Raw genomic sequence first — 8,299 nt, 5'->3', positions numbered from 1 at the left:
ATTGTTTTGCATGGCTACCCAATTTTCTATCTACCACGGGCTTTCTCTGCTGTGGTTCTGGTTGGTATTTCTCTAGACTGTAAACTTTGTGTGGGCAGAGAATGTGTCTGTTATATTGTACTCTTGTTTACCTCACTGCCGACTCCTCGCCCATATACTGCCTCTTGCCTGGAATGCCCTGTCTCCTCAAATCTGACAGACAATTTATCTCCCCCATTTCAAAGCCTTATTGAAGGCATACCTCCTCCAAGAGGCCTTCCCTGACTAAGCCTTCCTTTCCTCTTCTCCCTTCTGCATTGCCCTGGGTTGTTCCCTTTATTCATTCTCCCTCACTGCCCCAGAGCCCTTATGTACATATCTGTACTTTATTTATATTAATGTCTGCCTCCCCCGCTAGACTGTAAACTCACTGTGGGCAGGGAATGTGCTTGTTTATTGTTAGATTGTGCTCTTCCAAACACTTAGTACAATGCACTGCACACAGTAAGCACTCAATAAATATGATTGACTGACTGACTCCCAGTTGAATTTATTGAGCGCTTACTGTGTGCAGAGCACTGTACTAAGCGCTGGGAAGAGTACAATATAACAATAAACAGACATTCCCTGCCCACATCGAACTTCAAGCACTTAGTACACAGTGCTCTGCACATAGTAAGCACTTAATAAAAGTGACTAATTGATATTTTTACCCCAACCCCCAAGAGGAAAACTGGGGATGTTGACCCCTCTGTCTAATGGGGAAACCGAAGCCCAGAGACAGGCACATGAGGCTTCTTGGTCACACAGCAGCCCAGCAGCAGAAGGGTGAGAATGCCCCAACCCCTGGCCCACTTTACAGGTGAACCCCATGATGAGTCTAAAGACATTCCAGCTTTACTCTTGGATTAGAGGGAAGGCGGAAAGGTGATGCAAATTGATCTGGGTTCAACTTCAGAAAATGGGGCATTGGATTCTAGATCAAAAGCAGATTGTGAATGCTGAAACACAGATACTCACAAGGTGTAGAGCGATTTGTGTTGAAGGTCAGGGAGTAGAAGCATAGGCTAGTGGATGGAGCCCAGGCCTGGAAAGCAGAAGAACCTGAGTTCTAATCCCAGCTCTGCCATTTGTTTGCTGTGTGACCTTAGGTAAGTCACTTCACTTCTCTGTGCCTCAGTTAACTCATCTGTAAAATAAGAAATAAGACTGTGAGACCCATGTGGCACATGGACTGTGTTCAATCTGATTAGTCTGCATCTACCCCAGTGCTTAATATAGTTCCTGGCAAATAGTGAGCACTTAAAATATACCATTAAAAAAAAGCCAAGCAGTGGCTGGCCTGCAAACTCCTCTCTTGTCCTCCCCGTGGAGGAGGCCTTGGTTGCAAAGCAGGGTGAGCTTCTGGGTCGAAGGAAGAGCTTGTCCTGAGAAGGAGGGAAACAGGAAGTCACAACACGGTCATTAGAGGACGCTTACTGCTGCTTTTCTCTGGTTTCCTACTCTTTGGGAACATTTACTCTTTCCCCCAATAGAACAAAAATTGTAACAGCTATTCAGACTTACTATGGGGTAAGCACTGGGATAGCTACAAGGCTATGGGATTAGATACAGTCCCTGTCCCACAAGGGGCTTACAATCTATGAGGAAACAAACCCAGAACGGTTAAGGCATTTTCCCAAGTTCACAGAATAGGCCAGTGGTAGAACTAGAATGCAAACCCACACCTCCTGACTCCCTGTCCTGTGCTCTTTCTACTAGACCATCCTGCCTCCTCTCTTATAACCTTGGGTATACCCTTCCTATGCCCAGGTCTCTTGGATTTTTTTCCTCATTTCTACCTCCCACCCCACCATTTTAGCATTCAGTGTTTATTCTTATCCCCACCAATCACCTGTCTCTTCCAAACCCTCCTTTTGGGTGTTGGTGTTTCCTGAGTGAACTCATGCATTCTCGTGGCTTCAACTACCACCACTATTGGATGATTCCAAAATATATATCTAAAGCCACGATCTATCTCCCTCTTGGAAGTCTTGCATTTCTTCCTGTTTTCAAAACATCTCTACCTTGGCATTCCGCCAACATCTCAAACTTAACATGTCCAAAATAAAACTCCTCATCTTCCCATCCAAACTCTGTCCTCCCTCCGATTTTCCCATTACTGTAGACAGTACCACCATCTTTCCTGTCCCACAAGCCTGTAACTTTGGCGTTATCCTTAATTCACCCCTCTCATTTAACCCACTTATTCAATCTGTCACTAAATCCTGTCAGTTCAACCCTCACATCATCCCTAAAATCCACCCTTTTCTCTCCATCCAAACTCCTACTGCATTAATCCAAGCACTTATCCTATCCCACCTTGATTACTGTATCAACCTCCTCTCTGACTTCCCTGCCTCCCGACTCTCACCACTCTAGTCCATACTTCACTCTGTGGTCTGGATCATTTTTCTAGAAAATCGTTCAATCCATGTTTCTCCACTCTTCAAGAACTTCCAGTGGTTGATCATCCACTTCCACATCAAATATAAAGTCCTTACCATCGGCTTTAAAACACTCATCTTGTCCCCTACTAGTTTACACTGTTCTCATACTACAACCCAACCCGCACTCTTCTAATGCTAACCTACTCACCCTACCTCAAGTGCATCTATCTTGCCACTGACCCTCTCACCCATAACCTGTCTCTGGCCTGAAACACCCTCCCACTTCATGTCTGACGGACAATCACTCTTCCCACCTTTAAAGACTTATTAAAGGTAAAACTCCCTGCCTTCCCTAACAAAGTCCTCATTTCCTCTTCTCCCACTGTCTTCTGAGGCACCCTGATTTTCTCTCTTTATTCACCCCTCCCTCACTTCCACAGCACTAAAGGTACATATCCATAATTTATTTATATTAAATATAAACAATTCTCTCTGCAGGTGACATGCAGCCCCTCAACTTCTGTGCCCTGTTTCCAGCACCACGCTCATTGCCCTTCTGCTTGACAACGGGTAACCAGAATTTCAGCCTTTGCCAGTTCTTCCTCCGGGTAATGAGGTCAGCCCAGGTAGCCTACCTGGGTCACTCATCTCTTATCCCTACTCACCCCCTCCCATGCTCCTCCTTTTGAGCAAACCTGAATGTGCTTTATTTACAGTTTTTTAATGGCATTTGTTAAGTGCTTACTATGTATCAAGTATTGTTCTGTTATTTAGGCCGGATGCAGTCACTATCCCACGGGATTCACAGTCAAGTAGGAAGGCATTGAATCCCCATTTGCAGCTGAGAAAACTGAGGCCCAGAGAATTTAAGTGACTTGCCCAAGATCACACAACAGGCAAGTGGTGGAGCTGGAATTACAACCCAGATCCTCTGGCTCCTAGGCCCGTACTTTATCCTCTAGGCTATACTGTCTCCTTGGTTTGGGGGAAATGCCTAGTAATGTCTTCTGAAGAACTCAGTCTGCATCACTGTCCTTCATATTCAACCAGGACACAGCTGATGAAATCCACTCATGGGTGCGTGTGTGAAAAGGTCAATGTGGGAACAATCAATCATATTTACTGAGCATTTACTGTGTGTAGAGAGCTGTACTATAGCTCTTCACTATCAGCTTCAAAGTTCTCCATCATCTTGCCCCCTCCTACCTCACCTCCCTTCTCTCCTTCTATAGCCCAGCCCACACACTCCACTCCTCTGTCATTAACCTCCTCACTGTGCCTCGTTCTCACCTGTCCCGCTGTTGACCCCTGGCCCACATCCTACCTCTGGCCTGGAATGCCCTCCCTCCACATATCTGCCAAACCACCTCTCTTCCTCTCTTCAAAGCCCTACTGAGAGCTCACCTCCTCCAGGAAGCCTTCCCACAGTGAGTCCTCCCTTTTCTTTTCCTCTTCCTCCCCTCCCCATCGCCCCCCCACCCTCTGCCCTACCTACCCCTTCCCCTCCCCACAGCACTTGTGTATATTTGTACATATTTATTACTCTATTTTATTAACGATGTGTATATAACTCTATTCTGATGGTATTGACACTTGTCTACTTGTTTTGTTTTGTTGTCTATCTTCCCCTTCTACACTGTGAGCCTGTTGTTGGGTAGGGACCATCTCTATATGTTGCCAATTTGTACTTCCCAAGTACTTAGTACAGGGCTCTGCACACAGTAAGTGCTCAATAAACACGATTGAATGAATGAATGAAAACTAAGCGGTTGGGAGAGAACAATAATGTAGACAGGACCCGAGTGTCCTTTGCTGAACTCTTTTGTTGTTCCTTGCAGCACTTGAGACTGGTTCATTTCTTTCCTCATTCTCGGCTGATCTCCTCTGGGCTTCTCCTTGAAAGAGCTGCTTCTTTCTTGATTGCTAGGTGCCAGGCTAGTCTGTCTAATGCAGCATTCTCCCAGTTTTCAGCTGACATGCCAAAAAAGCTTTCTGCATCCTGAAAACATCTCCTGTGTCCCCCTCATTTTTGGGTTCCCCACTTCAGCCCACAATAGATATTCACCATCATCCATTCTCCTCATACCCCACCAGGGAAGCTGGGCTGAGCTGGCCTTCAATGCCAGGAGAATGACTTTGTCCCAGGGAGGATGTCAATACTTGTGATTTCCTAACTGCCCATAAATGACGCTGATGGGACTGCTCACAGAACCAGAGGTGGCATCTAGGCAGGGGAGGGTGAGGATTAGGGATTGGGGTCTCAGGATAAGCTGAAGTCTGATGCCATGTTGTTGCCACACCCCACAGCTTCTTGGCCACTGGCTGCTAAAGATTCTCAGCACAGTTCAATTCCTCAAGGTGGGAAGACAGTCCAAATACTCACATTCCTATCCAGACCCTCTGGTCCTTAGAAAATGTGAATGAGGAATGAATCCAGATAAGGTTTGCCAAAAAAATTTAAGGCAAAGGTATCTAAGGAAGGGCCAGAATTGAAGAAGATGTCACCTATAGCAGATGTCTTGGGCCAAGTGAAGGCGTGACTTGGTCATCTCAAAACACTCAACTGGGGGTCCGAAGACTTGTACTCTGGTGAGAACTTGAGTCCCCCCTTCTCTGCCCCTCATAAATCAGGATGGTCGTTCTTGCCAACAGAGAACCTTATATCAATCAATTTTAGAGCATTTTACCGTGTGCAGAGCACTGTACTAAGCACTCTGGGGAGTGGAGTACAATGCAGAAGCAGCATGGCCTAATGGAAAGAGCACAGGCCTGGGAGTCAGAGGTCCTAATCCAGGCCTATTGTGTGACCTTGGGCAGGTCACTTCACTTCTCAGTGCTTCAGTTACTTCATTTGTAAAATGGGGATTAAGACCATGAGCCCCATGTGGGGCATGGACTATATCCAACCTGATTACGTTGTATCTACCCCATCACTTAGAACAGTGCTTGGCACATAGTAAGTGCTTAATAAGTCCCATAGTAATAATATTATTATTATTATTACAACAGAACTGGTAGATATATTCCATGCCCACAGTGAGTTAACAGCCTAAAGGACGTGAAGAGCCCCACTGCTCCCTAAGTGAATCATGCTAGCTTTATGCCATGTGGTGCTAATCTTTCTACAATTCCAGTCAGTCTCTGCATTGAAGTACTGGTTTCAGGGCCCCTTTCTGACTGCCTGCCTAACCAGAGTGAATACCAAGACCTACCCACCTCTTGGCTAGTCTCCCTAGTGGCAAATAAAATCTACAGCTAAGGAGTCTCAAAGTGAAGATTTTTGGAGTTTTCTCCCCAGACGTTTTCAAAATAGGAATTCATTTATTCAATCATATTTATTAAGCACTTACTGTGGGCAGAGCACTGTACTAAGCACTTGGGAAAGTACAATACAACAGTAAACAGTGTGTCCCACCAGATTATCTTGTATCTGCCTTAGCGCTTAGTACAGTATTTGGCACGTAGTACGCGTTTAATACTATCATTATTATTACCACATTTCTGCCTAAACCCCAGAGTGACTTCCCATTTGTTTGTTGCAGTTCCAGCACTCTGCATGAGAACAATGCCTAAAAACAAGCTATTGCCTCCCAAAACAGCACATTAATTTTCCATTCTAGTGCTAATTTTCCAGGGATCATGAAACTCATGGGGCAAAGTAGGATTTAAAGAGCCCAGACCCAAAGTCTATACATAAAGGTGTTCTTTGTCCTGAACCATTCATTCATTCATGCATTCAATCGTATTTATTGAGTGCTTACTGTGTGCAGAGCACTGTGCTAAGCACTTGGGAAGTACAAGTCGGCAACATATAGAGATGGTCCCTATCCAACAACAGGCTCACAGTCTAGAAGGAGGAGACAGACAACAAAACAAAACACGTAGACAGGTGTCAAAACCATTAGAATAAATAGAATTATAGCTATATACAAATCATTAATAAAATAAAGTAGTAAATATGTACAAGTAAAATAGAGTATTAAATATGTACAAATATATACAAGTGCTGTGGGGAGGGGAAGGAAGTGGGGGGGGTGATGGGGAGGAGGAGAGGAAAAAAGGGGCTCAGTCTGGGAAGGCCTCCTGGAGGAGGTGAGCTCTCATTAGGGCTTTGAAGGGAAGAAGAGAGCTACCTTGGCGGGTGTGTGGAGGGAGGGCATTCCAGGCCAGGGAAAGGAGATGGGCCGGGGTCAACGGCAGGACAGGTGAGAACGAGGCACGGTGAGGAGATTAGTAGCAGAGGAGTGGAGGGTGTGGGCTGGGCTGTAGAAAGAGAGAAGGGAGGTGAAGTAGGAGGGGGATAGGTGATGGAGAGCCTTGAAGCCAAGAGTAAGGAGTTTTTGTTTTATTCATAGGTTGACAGGCAACCACTGGAGATTTTTGCAGAGGGGATGACATGCCCAGAGTGTTTCTGTACACAGATAATCTGAGCAGCAGAATGAAGCATAGACTGAAGCGGGGAGAGACAGGAGGATGGGAGATCAGAGAGGTGGCTGATGCCGTAATCCAGATGAGAGATTGAACCAGCAAGGTAGCAGTTTGGAAGGGGAGGAAATGGCGGATCTTGGCGATGCTGTGGAGGTGAGACCTGCAGGTTTTGGTGACAGATTGGATATGTGGGGTGAATGAGAGAGCGGAGTTGAGGATGGCACCGGAGTCGAGGATGGCACCAAGGTTGTGGGCTTGTGAGACAGGAAGGATGGTAGTGCCATCTACAGTGACGGGAAAGTCAGGGAGAGGACAGGTTTGGGAGGGAAGAGAAGGAGCTCAACTTGGACATATTGAGTTTTAGGTGGTGGGCAGACATCCAGATGGAGATGTCCTGAAGGCAGGAGGAGATACGAGCCACTTTGGCAATCTGCTCCTAAAGGCTCCCACTTTGCATTTAGGCACTAGCATTTTTTTGTATTTAAACCGTGTTTTTAGTCACACTTACTATCTTTAAGATGGTATATTGGTCCATGACCAATAACCCTTTCCTCGGTATCTTCTCTTGAGCACCTCCTGGGCTATTTATTCTTCTGCTTAACTTCAAAACTAATTAGGTCAGTCTCCCAGAATGGGGTGGGAAAAATCCAACTTGACAGGGAATCTAGAAATTTTTTCTTGTGCCCTCCACCTCAGCCATTCCCATCCGCAGTCCCTTCCTCCACCTTGCATAATAATAATAATAATAATGGCATTTGTTAAGTGCTTACTAAATGTCAGGCACTGTACTAATGGCTGGGGCGGATACAAACAAATTGCAGTGGACACAGTCCCTGTGTCACACAGGGCTCACAGTCTCAATCCCCATTTTACAGATGAGGTGAAACAGTTAGGGAGAAGTGAAGTGAGCTGCCCAAGATCCCACAGCAGACAAGTGGCAGAGCTGGAATTAGAACCCATGACTTTCTGAATCCCAGGCTCATGTTGTATCCACGATGTCATGCTGCTTCTCCATCTTATCTGCAGTGGCCTCTCCCTTCTCTTCACTGAATCAGGTCCCTTTCCCCCTCCTCTCCCACCTCCACCAGGAAACATTTTTGATTAAGGCATCCCACTAGGCCGATATGTTCCAAGCACTTACTTTTGTATCTGTCAATGATAAGTTTGTGTTCTTCTGTACCTTTTTCCATGTACAGAGTCTTCATTACTGGTGGGCATAAGACATACCTTTCCCCTTTCAGCCATAAGTGTCTGAGAAATACCCTCCCTGAATGACAAGGGTCAAGAAAAGGGGCCCTGACTATCTTCATGGGCAAGCAGCATGGCTCAGTGGAAAGGAGCGTGGGCTTTGGAGTCAGAGATCATGGGTTCAAATCCCGGCTCCACCAATTGTCAGCTGTGTGACTTTGGGCAAGTCACTTAACTTCTCTGTGCCTCAGTTACCTCATCTGTAAAACGGGGAT

Source organism: Tachyglossus aculeatus, chromosome 3 (assembly GCF_015852505.1).
Source record: "Tachyglossus aculeatus isolate mTacAcu1 chromosome 3, mTacAcu1.pri, whole genome shotgun sequence".
In the NCBI taxonomy this organism is placed as follows: Eukaryota; Metazoa; Chordata; class Mammalia; order Monotremata; family Tachyglossidae; genus Tachyglossus; species Tachyglossus aculeatus.
The sequence above is the reverse complement of the archived record's forward strand: the minus strand, read 5'-3'. Positions refer to the sequence as shown.